This window comes from Ptychodera flava, chromosome 15 (genome assembly GCF_041260155.1).
Source record: "Ptychodera flava strain L36383 chromosome 15, AS_Pfla_20210202, whole genome shotgun sequence".
Lineage (NCBI taxonomy): Eukaryota > Metazoa > Hemichordata > Enteropneusta > Ptychoderidae > Ptychodera > Ptychodera flava.
The window spans coordinates 22,602,511-22,624,902 of record NC_091942.1 but is presented as its reverse complement, the minus strand read 5'-3'; the positions used below and the strand labels follow the sequence as shown (position 1 = coordinate 22,624,902).

Here is a 22,392-nt window from a genome sequence, read left to right as displayed (position 1 = left end):
TGCCAAAGGAAGATGATGCAAGGCGTCGTTGAATCTTGCATCATATTCGTGCAAATTGATATTATCTTCGTGTGGGCCAGAAAATAGAAAGTTTTGTTCCTATAGGTCTTGACATTTGGAAAAAATGACGGTTTTCCCCCTTCCTTACCCTTTTAACATTTGGGAATGTCACAGCAAGGTATTCCCGCATATAAAGTCTATTAATTTTAATGATATAATTATAACCGTAATTCACCGATGTGTCGGGTGTGTATTTGGATGGGAATATTTCCTAAGAGTTGATTCTCCGGAGTGAGGAATAAAGGATTTCTCCATCTCAAAGTGCCTGCTCTGCCCGCGGTTCTATGACCAGAAAAAAATCCACTTTCTGCCAAACACGCGGGTGAAAATGTTTTAAAAGCTTTCAGTACGGTTAGTTCGTGAATGCATTCAAATCGTTATTATCCTCTTTCGCCATCCATTCATAAGTCAAATATGGAAAAGGGAGATTACAACGAGATACATGCTGAGGGTAATCGAAAAATTAATTATTAAACGGCGTTATTCGGACTTTGATCGTGCCTGTCGCTTTACTGCGGTAAGCTTTCTATCGCGCCAGTACGCGTGTTGAAGCCAAACACGAAGTAGGTAGCTATCTCGAAAATCCAGTTGATTGCATCACATCCTACCAGGAAGTATTTACGAACGCCTATTAATTTTGCCGCCTTGGAGACTGGCCGTAGAAAGAAAAATGATGCAATGTTTATACTTGGAGAGCCATTAACGAGTTTCCATGACACTGCGCCGTATACTCGAACCGCCATTCTAATTTTTGTAATTGCTGAATTTAATTTCCACTGTCGATGTTCGCCGTTTGTGAGTGAAGCCGAAAACTAATTAGTGTTCAGCGCATAAGATGGGCGCCGTAACCGATTACGTTGTTGCGTTTTGTATGTTTTATCTTTCTCTCTGTTAAATGTTTTTCAACAATTATCACCAATGTCGCCAGCTTCTCAAATAATACAGCATTGATTAAAATATGCCGGCACAGAGCATTTCTGTCCGTTCAATAGGTATTAATGGCAAATGACGGTAGGTGAAAAATTGAATTATGCATACAGAAGATACGATGTAGTGTTCACGCTGGAATAAAAATGGTGACAAATTAAGTAAATACATGTTACCTACTGTACCCGCCTGCCTACCTATCTGCACATACTATGTACAATCATGCATCCATCATCCATCTATCCGTCCGTCCGTCCGTCCATACATGCATAGATACATAGATACATAGATACATACATACATACATACACACACACATACATACATACATACATACATACATACATACATACATACATACATACATACATACATACATACATACATACATACTTACATACATACATACATACATACATACATACATACATACATACATACATACATACATACATACATACATACATACATACATACATACATACATACATACATACATACATACATACATACATACATACATACATACATACATACATACATACATACATACATACATACATACATACATACATTGAATTAGTCAGAGGAAGAACTGACGTTTCCGCCATTAAAACAGCGATAATCGCTAAGATTTAGGATAGAAATGTTCATCCCTGCGGAACTTTATTCACCAATCATATCCGAATGCTGATATAGGTTCTTGTCTGTGAATATTCCCCGTTGATAACGAGTCAAAACGATTCGATGCGAGGTGTAATCATTCGTAGATTTTGCATAAATGATAGCCGCTACATGTTACGCTTCAAGCGAGTAGCAGAAAGGATTTCATCACATTTGCCGCCTCATCGAGTTCCGGCTCCTGTCGCTGGCACTTTACTTCGCCCGTTCACCACAGTGAGGTCATTTCCTTTTCGAAGGGAAAACGCAGCGGAAAGATTCTTGCTATATAGACTAGCATAAGAATTGCAAGACTCGGACCTTTAAAAGTTTATTGTACCGACTACAGTTTCTCTGACTTGGTGTACAACAACACCCTGACGAACTAGAAGCGCCTTCTGTGCCTCCAACTATCACAGGTGCCGTTCTCGGCACCACAGCCTCATACTCTCCCACCTGTTTCTTATTTCTGAGACTGACAAGCCAGTCTACTCAAACATTTATTTAACCACTGGATCTAACGGATTGAAATTTCCATTCACAGTCAAAGAACTAAAAGACGACAGTGTACACCTTGATTGAATATTCCCAAAGTCGATACGTGGCGCCGGGATTTCAACATCTATATCCCTTTTTCTTGTAACACCGGGGGTAATGTACAATCTTGAAAGTTGGTTTTGTGATGGTATAGGCTAAGATTACAATCGCGCTGGTTTACCTGGGGAGTTACATGTACATGCCGGTGCCTTGATAATGTATTCGGTTTTTTTAATAATAACCGCGCGCATTAGGTCGCAGGGTAGAAAAAGAGAGCTGTGCAGACAGATGGCCACACAAGCCTATAAGGATTGACCGACAAATTGATCATTGAAATGAACTGGCAAAATGGCAAACATATACCTATTAACGTAAATGTACATGAAGAGACTTGTGAAAAAAGACGAAAGGACAAGAGACACAAACGGGCAGACTGACAGATGGGCGGATTGACTTGTCGGTTGGAAGTTTGGTACGCTGCAAAATTATTGATTGATGGATGGCTGGAGGGATTAAACTAGAAGCATACGATATAATTCTGCACTGTACAGTAAAGCACAGTATTATGATCCAATCATTTCCGAATACACACAGAGGTACACACGCGGTGTAAGTAATAACAAGCTGCCGGGGCAGTTAATAATTTATGGCCGGGCAGATGAAATTTTAAAGTTATTTGCTTGATGGGAATAACTTCTCATTTCTTTGATTTTCCAGTATCAGAGTTCAGGTATAAGGGGTATATAAAACGTGAAACACAATTATCGGGCAAAGTGCAATCTTCTTCCTTAGGAAACATTGTGAATTACCTGCCAGGGTGTCTAGTCGTTAAATATCAACGAATATCCTCAGTACACAGGCACTTAAACATAAAATGTACATGCATCGTTATATAAATACAACGTCGTGCAATAAACACAATTGATCTCATATCTTGAATTCGATACTTCGCGCAAAGATTTTAAGCAATGTATCGCATTGAAACTTGTTCAAATTAATAAAAAATATGATATTGTAAATATCATGTCATTTTTTATGTAAAGTTAACGGTAGACTCCTACCAAAGATGGTGGGTATGTTCTTTTTTCTTGCAATATTGGTCAACATAAGGCAAAATATATACAAGTACATGATACAAATGTATAACGGGTATGGCTTCAAATCGAAGTAAAGAAGTGATTTCATGAACTGTCATGTTCTTATTTGTTTGGAGAAGAATTGGAGAAAGTTACAACAAGGTATCACAAACCCTCTCCTTGTTTAAAAGATATAACAAATTAATGTTACAAAATGTTTTATGATAGTGAGTTGGATATTGATCATATCTGTATGTCAATTACGTAAGTGAGTCGTTCTGATTGGACCATAGTTCACGTAGGCTATTGTAAATTATATCACACCAGTATGTTCAGTTGATGGCGCAAATACGGCGATCTGATCGGTCGAGAAGTGAAAAGGTATTTCCGCGATATACCACGGCTGCTACACGGGCGAGCTCTCGTTCTGTGCCAGATTGTTAGTATGCTGTTATGATATAAGAGCAATAGATCACACTCAGGGACGGTATACCGCGAGATTTTGACCAGTTCACTTCATATATGAACTGGCTATTGCTCGTGCATATATGTAATGAAATGGTATAAATCTCGTGGTATAGGCCTACAGTCGCTGGGTGTGCTTTATTGCTTAAATACACGTAATATATATACTTTTATATCATACAAGTATATTGATCGCGGAAATGCTGCGATCTGATTGGTCGAGACGCGATAACAACCATGGTATATTGGCGATATACCATGCCAAGCATGCGCGCGAGCTCTCAGCTTGAGTAAAAATCCGTTTTTGACGTTTCACGCCAGAATTTCAATATACTGTAACAGCAATAAATCACACCCAGCGACGGTATACCACGAGATTTTGACCAGTTCACTTCATATATGCACTGGCTATCGCTAGTGGCAATTTTGAAATTAAATCATAAAATACACGGGCCTTATTAAAACAACAAAGCACGCCTTATGAAATCGTGCTTTTAGACTATGTCCTTTTTTAAAGATTTTACATGCTCTTGGCCATATAAGAGTCGACATCCTTCGTCGTCTGTCTCACTCCCACGTGACCGTGTATGCGTTGGACGTAATCCAGATCCCACACAATAGTATTAGTGTTCATTGCCTGGTTCCGCACCTTGGACAGTCCGTTCAACGATGCTTATTCAATTATCACGTCTACTTTCTCCTTTTCGGATGCTAACACTATAGTGAACATAATTTTGAATTTGAAACGTCAGAAACAAAGCACGGGTTTACATTAGTCTTGTGGCTAATGCTATACGGTGCCAATTGTACCTACATTCAACTTACACCAACCTATGGTGGAGAGCTCTTGTTTAATTGACAGGATGATGTATTAACACATTCAAGTAAAGGGTAGTTCAAAGTTCAAATCTATTTACATTTCACGGGTTAAAACTATAAAACGAGAATAATGTGTTAACACGATTGGAACTATTTGGGGATAATTGGATGGTGAAGTAATGTTGATTTAATCTACAAATGTGATCTCATCTGCTTTTCTTTTTACATTACACACTCGTTTTTCTAAGTAATTTGTATTATTACAACATTATTGCAACATTAAACTATCTGGCATCTAAAACTTTAGAGAAATTTAAAGATTATGAAAGTCCAATTATCCCAAATTATACCCAATCGTGTTTGTTTTGTAAATTGGTCTTTAATATTGATTATTATACACCTACTGCCGTAACCTATGGGAGTTTGACCGTCCAATAACTTTCCGTATTTTGTATAGTACGCGGAGTCCCGAATACGGGAGACGCGCGACGCGCTGGGACGTTCTATTTTTAGGTGTAATATGCAAATTTTCAGGGGTTTGTAGCAATTTTATTTCAACAATCGCGCGCGTTCCACTCATATCGCGCGTGCCGCATCCCTCAAAATTTACCATAGAATTAGTTTATACGGACGATTAATGGAGGGAGGTGTATAATAATAGGGTTATACACAAAATACGGCCCTGTATGGACTCGGGCTCAGTGAGTGACGTATTGGACTCGCCTTCGGCTCGTCCAATACGTCACCCACTGAGCCCTCGTCCATACAGGGCCGTATTTTGTGAATAACCCTATATTATTTATTACTGGGGATCGGGAGAAAAGTAAATGTTACAGTATTAAAAGTGATACGCAAACCAGATTAATTCACAATCTTAGAAAAGAAACCAACACTATCGTGAAAACAACGTACCCTTGAATCTCGGTGTATATTGCAAGAATGACAAAAACCCAAGAATAAATGAGATATAACTTCACTGAACAAGTGTTGTTTCAAGTGACAAAAAGAGCAAGACATATAGCTTTACGTTCAGGTTTTATTTTAAACCATCTGCAACACGATAAGCACAGTGTGCACAGTGTAACATTTAGAAACGTATTTACACTCGTATAGCTGCTCAAAATTTCAGTCAAACTTGTGATATGAACCATTTCTTTTACACGATGAACAGTACTGTTTTCGATTCACTGAACATTAGATACCTTCTTTGACGAAGACGTCGTTAGTATCGAATCAGAATTATCTTACAGGGACTTCTCAATGTCAGAGAGGTTGTATCTCTACAATTACAAGAAGCCGAATAATCTCTACGGAGCAACGGCTACAATATCAGTATTTTGTGATTTATTTGTTTTTTCTCAACTCTCAAGAGTTTTCGGACCATGATACAATTGTAATAGTTTTTTTGTAATTTATCGCACTACTCCATCCCTGAATTCTGAGGGATGCAGCAAATCTTTTAACCTTGTATAAGATAAGACGTATCGTGTTCGCATATAGGCAGAATGTGGTCACATTGACTATTTTTTTCGGAATTCGACAGTAGTTGAATTTCTTAGTTGCGTGAATTATTTGCAGAAGCAGAAAGGCTGAAAATATGCTGAACTGTTTTTATTGGACAGTTGTTTTTTTTCGACTTTGATCAGTTCTTCCGTGCAATATTTTCTGATTCAGCTTCCTGTCAGAAAAATCGAATGGTTCTGAAACACTTTCTGTGGTTTTAAGTAATCCTCAAATCGAAGAAGAGCACTGCACTCGTTTTACCTATGATATGACGCTTGCCAAGTACCACAAGAACTTCACGTCACATGCATCTCATATTTACCAGATTGCGTACACTGCCGCTGCTTATGAGAAAGAGCGTGTTACCAGAGTTTAATGAGCCACCGTGTGAGCGATGAGCGGAGACAAGAGATGATTTTTGTCTCCTGATAGCCGAGCAGGAGTCCTTCGTATAGTCACGAATGCTCGCTTTGAAGTGAGTTTCGGTGCCCAGGGCGCTCGCTGCTCTGGTCCGGAGACACGCACGCGTGCATCAAAACCCGTCCATTAGGCGGTGTTTGCTTTTTTGACAATTATTTGTGAGGTCTTCTTGACCTTTTGCAAATCAGCCGTCCAGCGGAGAAGGGCCGCTGTCTTGGAATGCGTGATTTCTGCGGTTTAATACCGCGGTAGTCCTGTTTCCATCTCTACAGGTGTCACCGCGAATCAATTCTGATCAAACACTTGGATTCCTCCGTTTTATCCCTACGAAGACGGCTTTCCTCGGCTTCAAACAGCCATACGGTGTGTTTGCTGATGCGAATGCGTCGAATGGGCTGTCTGGTCACGCACCGCCTTACACTCCAAGACATCAAACACGCCAGGAGTAAATTGTTTTTGATTGCTTAAAATGGAAGCAACAACACTTCTGCCTGCCTCGCGTGAGCCATTGCTATTATCGCCACGAGTACAACACGATTTACAACGTTTAACGCCACAGCACAACAGGAAGTAATCACGGAATACACGGACCAATGGTTGAAACATTTCCTCCGCTGATGGAAGCAACGACAGGGGAGGATTTATATCAAGAGGCCGGTTTCCACGAAAATTTGAAACCGATGACTGCTATGTCTCTGATTAAGATGTTTTTTGCCATATCCAATTTCGCGTTGACTATATTACTATATGGACGACATCTCGGTGACAAAGATATACTTCGAATCTTGAATTCTGAAGTCGATCTTCAAAAATCACGGATATAACCCAAAACTCGGCAGAATATGAAAACGTTTTTCATTGTTTTAATGACAATAACCGATTGCTTTTTATAGGTGTTCTTGAATGAATTAAGTCTGCACAATTACTCCAGGCATTTGGAAATTTGATCTTCGCGTTGCTTTTTAATAAAGAACCAAGCTTCACTACACTTACACACACTATACATACACGTGGGGAAATAATATGGTTCTGTATGTACAGAGCTTGTATGTTCTGGTATTTTTCTTCAACGCGCGCACGTCTGTTCGATTTACTGGAAGCAAAAGATCGAAATAACAAATACAAATGTAACGCAAATTGTTAGAGAAACCACAAAAGTTCTTTATACTTTGTCAATTGAACAATAGCCGATAAAATGCGACCATGAGATGTTGATCGAAACATGTCATTGGCCTCTGAATGACTTGACATCAGCATGCGTTTTAGGATAAGATACTTTTATTTTCCAAATAATGAACAGAAAAGAAAAATAGAACACTACAGACACTTAAAGGATTAGTAAATTGGGTAAGGACTATAAAATATATCATACTAGTCGCGTCCAGGCCCCTACCATTCACAATCGCTGAATTTATCATTTTGCCATCGTGGGATGGCAGGTGAAGTTTGCAATTTTTTTGGTATTTTTATCTATAGAGATAATGTACGCATCGGCAGAACACCTGTTGTGCTATAGGGTACAACTTAAACATACCACCGTAATTCACGCGCGATTTACCAATTGTACAATATGCAAAAGAGTAAATATGAATACATCGCTTCCTTGACATTCTAAATGATGCTAAGTCACCTAATGTACCTTACCTACCTATCTACCTATACCTACATTGTACCTACCTAAATACACAAACATACATAGATACATAGATACATAGATACTTAGATGCATACATAGATACATAGATACATACATAGACAGATAGATAGATAGATACATACATACATACATACATACATACATACATACATACATACATACATACATACATACATACATACATACATACATACATACATACATACATACATACATACATACATACAGTTACAATTTATTAAGGATAGAAAATCATTTCAATCATTCAAAATTGCATCTCAGATGTGTTAGCCTTCACAGATACTTCAGTTTTGCTTTACTCACAGTTTCACTACGACGACATCAATCAAAATCACTCAGCTAAAAATAACGCTGAAGAGACAAAGTACTCATTCGATCAAGTCACGCGAGTAAGTAATGGTTTTCGATGTACAAGGCGAGTAATGTGCTAAGTTGTCGAGCACGAACGTTGATGATACTGAACGTTGAGACAACTGTAACCGGCATAATATCAAGCGAAGCGTTCTTCCTTCGTGGAAACGTTAGGCGTCAAAAAAACCGCGATGAACACGAGTATTACTATTTGAAACTATTGTACACGGTGTATAATCAAACAAGAGAAGTCGGTCGCGCTAGGATGTACGCACCGCGCATCTTATCGGTGTCACTTATCAGTTAAAATATGTCAGTAGATGGCCTCTTCTGCCAACGCTCCGAAGCGAAGAATATCGACAGTGCACGCAGCCGAGGAGCAACGGTTTATCGCTAGCGCTTCCGAGGAAAGGCTTTTTTTCACCCGATGTTTCCTTCGCGGAAACATCTCTCCAACACGACGCAGGCAACTTGTGCTCGCTACTCCGGTTGTATTCAGATGAGCCGAATACTACGTAATGTGGTAATCTGCGCGACCTACCAATATATCTCGACACGCTGTAATGCATATAGACAACATTTTTTTTTCTTGGCAACAAACTGTACATAAACATATGAACTTTGTCATTTTGACAGAAAGTGTTGTCATGCAACGTTCATAATTATCTGCATGTGTCCCGTAATCAATGGTTATTTAATACTCACCAGTATCACTGCTCCGATTCATGCAGGGAACTTCGCGTTCTTGCCTTCCGCAGTTGATGTCCGGACTCCCCTTCTTTGCCGGTGTTGGAGACGGCAAAAAAGTGCTCGTTTCGCCCTCTCGCTGCTTATAAAAAGCACACTGTTCGCCACGCATGCGCAACACTGTCTAACGTAGATAATCAGTCGACATTTCTGCATTCTCTCTCCCTCTCACGAAACCGATTTTGTTTGCTTTTGTGTTTGACGATACGTTATACTTGTCCATCGAAAAACCGACTTATATTCTTGAAAGTTCGTCAGTATGTCCTAAATTCATTGACATTGCGCGAGGTGTATTCACCGGCGTCGCAGTGATTCTTTGTGAACCCGGCGATCAGTCGGAATGTCTGATAAACGTTTGTTTTTGACGCACCATCTATTTTACAGTTCAGTTTGCAAGAAGGCAAGTCCGACTAGATTACCAAGTAGACTTATTGTTGCAAAGCCACTAGAATTAGGACACCAAACAGGTAAACAGCTATGGGCAATGTAGTTACCTGCATCATCTGATGTTCCTGAATAGCCTGCCCGTATATATTCCAAAGACCTGTCGCTCCAAGAAAAAGCCTTGTAAGTCGCCTTCCAGGCACGTCTATAGATGAAATTCAGTGCTAGCTTCCCTTAAACTGAACGAAATGAAAAGATGTTTTGAGGTAAATCAAAGATGAATGCACGCAACGTTTACATCTCTTTTTTGCAAAATGGATTGAAAATTTAAATACGAGAGGCTTGGCGGTTGCTATAGGGAGTGAAATTGCAGTGCCAAGGGAACTGGTAATTTCACAAGGATACTAGGAAAATGTTTAGCGTATTGCGTAGTCCACGGAACCTCTAGAAAACCTCTCTCGCGGAAATGTAAAGGGTGTGTTTATGTAAGAATGGGGAGAAAAATCCGAGGGACCGTGCAGAAGAAGGTAAATGGCACGGTTCTGTTTCCATGATGTTGAGGTATTTGTTTCTGTACTTTTCATCGTGTGAAAAAAGTACATTCTAAATTGATTGTCTGGGTTGATGTAGGTCTACTGTCTGCTGTGATGGCTGCCACTGTATTACTCCTAAACTCTGAAATCATGGCGGACTTGATCATGTTTCGATGGCATCTCATCGACCGTATACGTAAAGTTTTCATTGTAATTGTCTTCGAAATCAGATAGCTTTAATTTAGATATAATCACGTTGTCCCAGCGGAATGGCATTTTCGGATGGACAGGTTTCTTATATTAATTATGTACGAAGCCAGCATGTGACCCACAGAGACATGGATGATCACAAATCATTTTAGCTCACGTGTGTGAACACGTGAGCTAATTTCGTACCGATGTCTGTGTGTGTTTCTGTCTGTCTGTCTGTCTGTTTACACGATAACTCAAGAACACGAAAATGGATTCAAGTCAGATTTGGTAGATAGATAACACATGCTAATGGAAATAACTGCTTAGATTTTGATTAGTGTGGCTTTTATATTTCATACTCATTTGCATACTGATTTAGATAAAACATACATACAATGAGATTGGCTGCACAGAATTGGATGAAACGTGCAATAAATGTTGATCACACAAGTATTTAGTGACAAAACGTTCTCTGCACGGCATTGACGAAACTATAATGACCAAAAGTCTGTTTAGATTTTTTAGAATATCTAATTACCAATCTGCATATTCAACGAACTTCCCAATTAGAGAGCTATATCTTGGTTGGCTTAAGCAAAGTTAACTAAACGTGCTATATACATTGAAGATACTGCAATATAACATTCTTGAATCATTCAGCATTTTTATTTTGGCTAACTACTAATTTGTGTATTTAATGAACTTTCCTAATTAGGGATGTATATCTCGTTTGACCTGACCAAAGTTGACGAAACTTGCTATGTATATTCACAGAGAAACATAGACAGATCTATCTTTCTTTATGGTATATTGTAGATACTATAATATACTATTAATAACGGTCAGTTTTGATCTTGTAAAACATCTTATTAATAATTTGCATATTCAACAAACTTTTCTAATTTGGGATATATCTTGATTGACTTCATCAAAGTCCATGAAACCTTATATCTACATTGAAGAAATATGATAAAATATTAATGAAAGTTGTTCAGCATTTTACATCAGGAAGTTACTAATTTGCCTATTTAACTAAATTTCCCACTTAGGAATGTAAGACTGGAAGGGCTCTTAAAAAGTATATGAAACTTGCTATGTATATTGATAAGACAAGCATGTTCTGTCAGTGAAAGATATTTTTCATTTTCATGTCAGCTAATTTATAATTTGGATATCTAATGAGCTTTCAGAGTTTGGCATGTAACTTGAAGGGCTTGACCAACGGTAATTAGAATATATCGTTCATGATGTTGATCATAACACTTTCAATGGAGTTGCAAACATGATGGAAATGTTTAAAATCCACTGACAAATGCAATATATACTGAAACACGTGATCGCTTTCAGTTCATATCTGGTTTAAAATTTACTTGACCGGTGGAGTACCTAGGATTAAGATGAAATCAGTTCTTACATTCATGACTGCGTCCTTTGAATTCTGAACCAGTTATTGCTATCCCAGGGTAACGGGATACCTGTACTTTTGTCCACTCCCCCTCTCACTGAAATGAGAGAGTGCGTGTTCTTTTCGGGAGGGGGGGGGGGGCAGATCAATGGACTCACTGTTCTTGAGAGGCCCTCGGCTTGACTTCTAAAAACTTTCCTCATAGCAATAATTACAACCGCGTATTTGCAAATAAGGCTGTACTTCTAATCGCAATCGCTTGCAGATCTATCCAACCAGGCAGCTTTTTTTTACAAAAAGTAATTGAACAAGGGGTAAAATTCAGTTGAAAGGGCCAGTAGCTGTAACTTGTGATTGAGCTTCAAATGAAAATTCTTGTTCTACTCCCCCAAGCATGTTGAAAACATACTATTCAGCTTGTCATCTGTCAACATAGCATGTGTACGACCTGTAAAATGCACTTTATAAGTTACAGTTGAATTCTACTCCGCACTAGAATTCAAATGTCAACAAAAACAATGCCGTTTACACATGTACAAGCTGAGTTAATAAGCTGAATACTGTGTATATCTATAGGCTTTGGGGAGAAGAACAAGAATCTTGTAGTTGACAAAAAACCGTAAAAAAACATCAAACGTTATGACAGCTACTAGCCCTTTTAACAAATCATGCAATGCGCATAGATGGCCTGCAATTGACAGCGTGTCACCGCGGGGGCTGTGAAATTTTAGAATGCACGCCACGTTTTCTAAAGTTCAACAGAGGGTCCCAATCCTAGCCATAAGTAAATTTTGTTTCCATTCCCTTCACGTGCATCCGTCACCAGAGGTAGAGAAGATGACTGCCGACTGATACGCTTTTTAACTTAACTTTCACATTTGATAACGTCTACTCGGATGACAGATGACAGAAAATAAAAGTACAAAACAGCCCCAGGCATCAACTCGACAGGTTCCTACTTCATTTGGCGAGGCCGCTCTCTATATTCTGTATACATGTCTCCACTCTAGCACTTCTTCGCTAAGTTCAACATTGAGATTGTCAATGACGCAATAAGAGGGTCAAAGGCATAGTGATATCATTTTCATCTGAGCGCATCGAGCTTACCAAATCACCCTGTCAAGTCAGCTGTACCTATAAACAATGTTATGATATATCTTAATATTTCGGTCTGCCTTTCCGTTTTTCTCTTGTACATATGTATGTACACGTACGTACCTAAACTTACGTATCTACAGTACCTACCTATGTCTCTAAATACGTCTGTATCTACTACCTAACTAGCTACCTACCTACTTACCAAATAACAACCAACCTATCTACCTACCAACCTACCTACCTATCTACCTACACCTCTACTTCCCTCCCCTCCCTCCCTCCCTACCAACGAACCTAGACCTAGCTACCTAGCTAGTACCTCCCTCCCTCTCTAAACTTACTCCCTCCCCACCCATACAATCATCCACTCAACCGCCAGCCCACCTGCCTTTCTGCCTACCTACTCACCTACCTACCTACCTACCTACCTACCTACCTACCTACCTACCTACCTACCTACCTACCTACCTACCCACCTACATACCTACCTACCTACCTACCTACCTACCTACCTTCCTGCCTGCCTGCCTACCTACCTACCTACCATACGTGCGTACGTATACATGTACGTATACGTACACACTAAGTACGGCATCGACGCCATTAAAAATATATGTAAACGACCAGCTGCGCCATAGGGAGATATTTCATTTTTTATTATTGACTGTAAAAAATCTTCTTGCAAGATGCATCGCATGCACTTCTTCCAAGTAGTGCATGACCCCTGTACGATTAATCATTGTTGGGGAATGTTGAATGATTGAATCAAGTCAAAAGCAGAAAACATACTGCTTGGAAGATCAAGAAATTAAGCAATTTCATTTTGCAAATCCGATCACTTTTCCTGAAATCATTAATTGTCGTAAAACGATTTGATAATGCCCAGAAGCTCTTTGACAAAGTCTAGAAAAGCATACTTGTGTTGCTTCGACGTTGGCGCACATGCTCCCCGTAGAATATCTGAAGTTGTTTTGAAATTCTTCAATTGGCGCATCTTTCTGGGTAACTAGAGATTTTCATTGTCATACTTGCACGCAGAGAGTATTTCAGGATATGATTTCGTCTTGCGAATGTTGCAATTTCAATTTCTCGACACCGAATTTCTCACGAGAAAGGATGGAACTCGGCACTTGCGGTGTGAAATTACCATTATCCTAATGAAAATGTACGAAGCAAATACGTTTACACAACAGACCGCAGAGATATTAGTCGGACTTTTCAAAGTTTTGCCAAGTTATTACAATGCACGATGCCAAGGTTCTAAGTGTACTAGATTTCACTGACAAGGCGACCAGCTCATCCTTACTGACATAATCCCTCCTTATCGTTAATCATGACTGTCACAGATCCACCGAGTCCCTGTACTCGACATGGAATTTTTCAGGGTTCTTTCAACCGAAAAATTGCAAAGTTTTACCAAAAGATTTTCAAGTGTTTCTTTAATATTGAAGCAGGTGTTCGCAACGTTTGAAAAGATCCATAGACAAAGCTTTAATACATAAGAACACTTTTTTTTCAAATACGCACTTGCAAGAACCGGCTTCATAATGGACAGTGCATCGGAGACTTGGACGTTGCTTGGTATGTCCCTTCGATTTGAAGCATGTCAACATAATGGAATACTTTTGACAAAATGTCACGCAACATTATAAGAACTACCTCAATTGCAGAAAGTACGGATAAGCGACACCATGAGAGTACCTGAAGTTGCTTTGTAATCAGTACACTGCTATGTCAGTTGGAAGGCGATCAATCGACGTCTAGACAAAACTCACCATGATGGCTTTTCTTTACCTCAAAACCAACGCTTCGATCTCTCCTGCAAGCAATCTGTAAGCGTATGGCCCATAAATCATGGAGGATACGACAATAAACTGTCTGACTCTCCGTGTCGAATCAGGTAGTTCGCCGTAAACTTTGATTTGGGGAGCGTAAAACAGTGCGTAAGAGGTTGGAGAAATGTCGAAGAAATGCGTGGAATTTGTATCTGTCCTTTGAGTTATCATGTGGCTTGAAATAACATCAGATTAGAAAACCCTGGTGACAAGATATGTTCGCCTCATACAGATTAGCATTACTGATGCTCGTCACAATACATATGTTAGAGGATATCTCACTACTGTGCACGAGCATATCTACCTACATATCCATCCTCCTCTCTGTCTCTGTCTGTCTGTCTGTCTCTCTGTCTGTCTGTCTGTCTCATATATGAGAATCACATACTTTTCAACATAGCCAACTACATTCTACATGGATATGCGTCAATGTGAAGCCTCTATAGCACCGATTTGAGAGGGACAATCGGCATACGTACATGTAGTGTAGAGGACAATGAGAACAGAACGACAAGCTGCAAGAAAGACGTACAACTTGAACAGCGAACGTTTACCAGGATGACAATTTCCGGAATTTAAAATCAATATAGTTCGATTTTATTAACAGCAATAAATTTTAAGAGCCCTTGCGTTTATATTTGTATACACTGTACACATTCATATCCTGAAACAGAGGACATACTCATTCGATTTCAAGGTAAGAAAATATACAACGTAGTCTACGGGTAAACCTTCCTTTTCGGGTACCTTTTCTCAGAGAAAATGTTCGTAAACGCCCCATTGTGCCACGTGCTTAGGCACTTTTAACAATATATCAAAATTAAGTTCGAGTACTATTGGTATTGATTTAATCTTTATAGAACTTGCATTTTGCATTATTTTTATTCATGATTTGTATGTTCATTATCTTTGTCTTTGTCAATGATGTTTGTGTATGTACATGGTATACATACATACATACATACATACATACATACATACATACATACATACATACATACATACATACATACATACATACATACATACATACATACATACGTACGTACGTACGTACATACGTACGTACGTACGTACATACTACAGACAGACAGACAGACAAACAGACAGACAGACATACAGACATACAGACAAACAGACAGACAGACAGACAGACAGACAGACAGACAGACAGACAGACAGACGACAGACAGACAGACAGACAGACAGACAGACAGACAGACAGTCAGACATATACATGTGTGTGTTTAATGTTATTAATTCATTGTGCCATTAATCTTAGTCACGACCATTTACAATTGCATTTCAACATTCAAAATTCACAAACAAAAAACTCTGTCAAGCAGTTCAGGACTCTAGTTTTTCCTTGAGTCACAAAGTTCAAGAACTGTATTATTCAGAAATATTACCTTACACTTATACTTAAGCTGCCAGCAACGTCGGAGGCAAGCGAGAAATACTTGACTTACAGTAAAGCTGCTGACGTCATTGCTACAGAACAACACAGGTGGTGTTTCACAGATATGTGTTCTTCGTGACAGATGGTCCACATTGTCTGCAGGTATCATGCCAGTTGCAACACTTTCAACCTGAGCCTATTTCCTGTCCGCAAAAATCTTGAATTAATTTTTCCGCTTCTTAACAAGATTTAAAGAGAATAAAATGATGCTACTAGAACTACCGACTTTTAATGTTTCGCTAATGGAGCGAAAGTTCAAAAAAGTCATCATTATTGACAGTTTTGATATTTGTAGACATTAAGAATGAAAATGTCTGATGCTGGAGTTGCACATAATTTGAGTTATTAATGTTTCGATGTGTCTTGATTTAAAGGATGCGAAAACGTGACTGTCGGGCGACAATGAAAGGAAGCCATACGTTAATTTATTGCCAGTCACTCGGAGTACCAGGTTTGCTTTACTTTGCAGAGAACGAAAAGTGTATCCTTTCGTTTCACAAAGAAGGTGAAAGTTTCCCCGAGAGCTTCAAAATGAGCTCCCTCAAGTGGTTGGTTAGAAAAGATTTGTTAATATTTGAGAGTCCAAACACCTGTCGCAGAGGAGCATTCTACACTTTGTGTAGCTATAGAGTTTCCAAATACCTTTGTCAAAGGGGCGCTTTATCGTCATACCAATACTTTTCCGCCCGTGATGTCATTCTTACAGTTAAGGTATACAGTCACCGGTAATCTAAATATGCCCATATATGGTCAAAGGGGCGTTCCTTGGTATTCAAAACGCCCAGCCACCCGCTTAAATCTGTGATTGTTTAGATTTTCTCTTTCCATGGTAACTGTGGCAAAATTGGAACAGGTGACAGTATACCTTTAAAAGAGTTTGTATCTCGCGGCAATTATTGGTATTATTGCGGGGCCACTCTGATCTTGTTTACACAAGAAACGTTAGAGTGAATAGCGGTTTAGATCACAGAATGACCAAATCAATTCAATTGGAGGGATCACACCTTACAAACAAACACTTATTACTGGGCAGCCATCATCATTATTCATACTTGTAGATTCGTCTTCATGATGAATTAACCTATAACGAATTTTCTCATTAGTTCTGAGCCGTAGTTCGCTCGCTGTGCTGTGATGTAATGTACGGCATTTAACTATCACAGGAATCGCTATATGGTTAATCAAGCATATCCCTCCCTAAGATGATTGATTGGATATATGATGGTATAAATATTATAAGACGAGGATAATGTTTTTTTCATGGATTTCTAATCTTTCTTACAGAACTTTTCGCTAAAATGTTTCCGAGGTAACTCATTCATTCAAAACTTTCTCAAACTTTCAAACAATAATGCTGTATACATATATATACACTCATCGGTCCTTGACACATATACATGTTACCGAAACTCAAAAACATGTAACATTATTGACGATTCAAACACCACCGATAAATTATACGTCATTTGGGGTGTAACATTGACAAACAGTACTGAGTTGCACGATAATGTATAAGAATATGGATTATTAATTAAAACAGTAAATATATCATTTTAAATTAATTTGCATATCATACGGGCAAGCACCTTAATAACGCGGCATTAACACATGTAGCAAAAACACTTCTTCACAAAACCAAACTAAACAAAATAACACAAACCAAAACAGGTGCAAGCGCCTCTTTACAGTCATTTGTAAACAATATTATTGTTTGAAATGTATGTCAACATTAGAAAATGGTCAATTATGAACATGAATTCATGTGAATTGTGCCTCGCACGATCATTCCAGGATCTGTTATGGTCTTATGGTGAGACTAAATTATTTACATTAACCCATTGAGGTATATTTGAAGGCACGCCTTTAAGGGATTGCTTAATCGGAAGAGTCTGTCTGACAGTGTATCTTCGACGATAGCGTCAGTGTTAGCCTGTCAATGTGAAATAAAGTATATGTAGTGTCCTCGACATAAGCCGAGCCGTGGGCGAGTGGATCTCAGTGTGATGAGAAGAAACATCACACCACAAACAAAACAGAAAATAATCTTAAAGACGAAACACTCTATAAATCTTACAGTATACAGTTTGTGTAAACTCGGAGAAATCTATAGAGTTATGATCCACTTGTTTGTGTGAAAGTTGCACCTTCATTCTTTTTTTATCACACATTGAACAGTGACATGTAGTCATGTTGAATTTCAACCGTTGGTAAATTTCTTAGGAAATTTAGATTTGCTCTCCTAATCGAAGACTTTGTGTGGTAGGCCCTCCCGGCGATTTCTATTTATCATAACAGAAAATAGCTGAAATGTTTCCTTGAGCAGAGTATATGAGAACTTGTTCAGGCTTTTATTTCCATTATTTGAGCCGTATATTGCCTTTGTAACACAACCAGGCGACAGTATAGGTTTATACCTGTAGAATTTCAGCTGCCTTGTCATTGTTGCGTCAAAATTGCGGTTCCAGCGGTCGAAATATCGATTTGCTCATTCTCAAACCTGCATAAGTTGTTCGAGCTTTAAACATTGAACTGAGACGCCAAGTATACATTTACCATTCTGCATTGATCATTGCTCAGAATGTGCAAACGCATCGATTCGAAGTTTCAACATATTACCAAGTAAAACAAAACCTAATACGGGCTGCGTCTCAAAAATATCCCGAACGATATTGCTGTACAACCAAGAGTTTTGACAAATGCCTTTTTCCTGATGACGCTTGAGCTCGTTACTATCCTATGCACCCGTGAAAACTCTTCAACGCACAGCTGTTCATTAGAGCCCGCGTTCCCGGTGGTTCTTTGTATAACCGAAGATTATTACTTTTACCCGCGGATTCGGTTGCCAATTTTATTTCATAAAGCGCGGCTAAGATTACCGGTAAATTTGCCTTTGGTTGAAATGAGACTTCGAGACATGTAAACCTTCAGAGCCAACAGATGTATTAGTTCCTACTTCAGTGGAAGTTAATTTAAGAAAAACCTGCAAATTAGCTCGTTCTGTGATTTCAGAGGCAGCAGGATGCCGTTCACGCCTTCCACACAATTAATTTTGTGAAACTTAACTTTTTTCCGAGTGAAAGGTAAGTAGGACGTTGCATCTGAAGCTTTTTTTTATGTTCACCTTTGACCCCTGCCAATCTTCAGGAAGCTTTTGATGCACATTTCAATGTAATACTGTGGTGAATGTTTGAGAGCGGCGAGGATAGTGACTTATCATATATTAAAAGCACAGCGTCCCTGGCTGAAAACATTATTGCTCCTGGATTTTGTATTATTGAATTATTTGAAAAGTCATTCGATATCATCAAAGTTGTTGAAAAGAGGGGCTTTAAAAAGCATATGTTGTCACTTATAAATCAAAAACAGACAAAAAACCACATGATAACATAGATACCAAAAAGTATGTATACTGAACTGATCAGACTAGTCTCGGTACCAATAAAACTGATAATTACATCTGCTGTGTTACTATTTAACACATTCCTTGCTCATAACATAATGCACCAACGTCAATCAATTTCACTATTGACATTTCATAATCGTTGACATGAAAAGTACAATACGAATCAACTTTGTCCGTGCTCACGAGAACCAGTACGTGCTCTTTCTTACTTTCTGAGCACGAATGTGTCAACTTGCAGTTTGTTCGACTTTGCCTTGAACCTCGCTCGTCAATGAAGAGAAATAAACCTTTGATGGACATCAGAGACAATAAGCCCGGGGCAAGTTTATTTAATAATGTCATTAGCGAGGCCCTCTCTTCCCGAGTGAGCGGAAAAACTTCAGCACAGCGAAGCTCCCAATACGGATTGCTTGTCTACGAGGTAATTGGTTTTGTCATTGCTTTTAATCTTGGCTTTTGATAAGATTATCTTTCATTAATGCTCTCCTCGTCTGCGGCATTGCCTTGTTTACCGGACAGGGGGTAAGGCTGAGGACTAGACGTGGGTGTTCGTTAGAGGGCGGCTCATGCACCGGTTTGTTACAAAAAAGAAATGTTAGCGGCGCAAGCATTTGCATTTTCCTTTCTGGGCATAATTAAGAGCCCCGGTATCAAGAAGACGTTAATTCGCAATAGCCCGAAACTGTACTGATTACAAGATCCCCAGCGGATTTTCACCTTTTTTAACATAACCCACAGCCAAGAAGTGTTGTACCCAAGTCAGGCGGAATTTCCGCGCGCTGTCTTTCTTCTACGAAGCCCAGTCACGAACCTGACGAATAATCGAGCTAACTGCCTCGAAATCAACGATATCTATAACCGGGCCCTCTGGACTTAACCTCCAGCGGGAGAGATACCACGATATTCCTTCCTTCCTTCTGCTTCTTCTTCCGTTCGAGTGCTATCATGTCAGATAGGGACACGGGCGTGGATCCCAGAAAATTGCAATTAGAATGTGAAGTGTCCTCGAGAAAGTCTACGTGAACCTTGTAGAGGTTTTTCACATTTGGAACGATTATGACAGTGGCATGAACTCGCATGGTTCATTCTAGATTTTTGTTTCGTTGATTGGAAACCGTTACTCTGACGATGCGTTGTCATGGTTAATTATGACTGGTAAAGGGGTCTTCAGTCCGGCTGAAACTTTACATGACTGACGATGAGGCCGTTTCTATATTCTTTCCGATCAATGTGACCTTCTGCATCATAAATATCTTTATTGAGGAACTTATGTTCTTGGTCGGAACGGAAATGTTTTGCACAGACAGTTGATCACGTTGTTTGAATGCTTCGCTAGCTTGAATCAATAGTAGTCAACGTGTTCGGCTTCTGTCCGTCTTATTTATTTGTCTTTCCTTCTCCTTTCCTTCTTCCCACATCGTGGAGATGTTACAATGCAAAAAATCCGTGAGTGGGAGAGAGGAGGGACGGTTGTCCTTCAAGCACATTTTCCCCCGGCTGTGACGTCACCAAAGAGTTTGAAACCGGACAAAATTGCCTGAGACAACCATTAATGGTACTTCCCAGAACGCGACCATCACGGCCATATCAATCAGTCAATTGGATGAGGATACCCGTCTTGGTAATTGGTGACAGTAATGGATGTTGTGGTGACCTTACACAAGCCCTTTTTATTTAGCATTTCGCCGAGACAATGCCACTGTCAATTTGTGGCATAGTACAAGTATTTCCCCATCGAGTGAAACGTTGTGTCTAAATGTGGATATAATCGGGGGGCCAATGCGATCGAAGTATAATTATAATATAAAAAACAAACGAAGAAATTTGTCAATACTTTTTCACTTTGTTTTCTGTTTTAGAAGTCAGATTTTCCTCGCAAAAAGTGCATCCTCCCATTTATTCGGCAATAAAAAGTACTTCTTTTGTTTCAAGAAAGCTTTGTAATCTAGTTAGTAAATCTGAGCGAGATCCCAATAACTAAACGTTTTATGCTTCTTATGAGATAGAAATACTGTAAATTTGCGCAAAACCTAATTATAAGTCAAAGCTGTTGATGATATTGATTATTTCATAGCAAAAACGCCCGGGATCATATAGAAATAGAGGAATACGTAATATACTTCAGATGGTGCAACTTGAAAGGTCATGGTACCGGTAGTGACTCTGAGGTAAAAATAAGTCTGGACCTCGAAGAGATTTTCAACTTCAAGAACTTGAAGTCTCACTATATTCCTTGCAGTATGCATCAGCGCAAATGTGCATCATTTCTTGAACATGAATGACCGTCCCTAGTTTTCGATGATAATTAGAGAAGGGTGGCCATTTTCAATGTCAGATATTCGGACTGGGTCATAACTGGCCAACCGGCAACTTCTTTCAACTATTTGATTCAAGGTACACTGAGCTACTGTATGGCCAAAAATATGTCATTTCCCCCTCTTTACTTGGGAAACAAACCATTCCATGGGCATTCAGGCTGAACTCGCGTGGTTTACACATTTTGTATAAAGCAATGATGCGTTTTAGTGTCAATAGACACAGTACATATACAGTGTCGCCATGCACTACAGACATTTCAGTGACTATCTGTCAAGTAATACAACTATTAAAAGTTTATGTATTGTGTTACTTGGGTTTTTGCTGGAAAGAAGGAATACTTCTGCGTGTAAGATAAATCTATGGCGCTATGGGGTACTTGGTTCTATACAAAGGCGAAACAAACAAACCGGCGATGCCATGTGAAGTAATTGAGTTTTATATATTCAAATAAGGTAGTATGCACCTCGAAAGTGAAAGGCTTAACTTTTTCTCAAACTTGCCTTGAAATATCTTTCAACCAT

At 39.1% G+C, this 22,392-nt stretch overlaps 1 protein-coding gene across 1 annotated transcript in view; it reads right to left on the bottom strand.

The window, feature by feature from the left end:
- The window catches only part of LOC139151562 (galanin receptor 2b-like), a 90,572-nt gene extending 81,268 nt beyond the window's left edge, over window positions 1–9,304 (bottom strand). The window contains exon 1 of the mRNA XM_070724455.1: window positions 9,202–9,304. The gene's annotated coding sequence lies outside the window, so the exon portion shown is untranslated. The remainder of the gene's footprint in view (window positions 1–9,201) is intronic.
- Window positions 9,305–22,392: the final 13,088 nt, after the last annotated feature.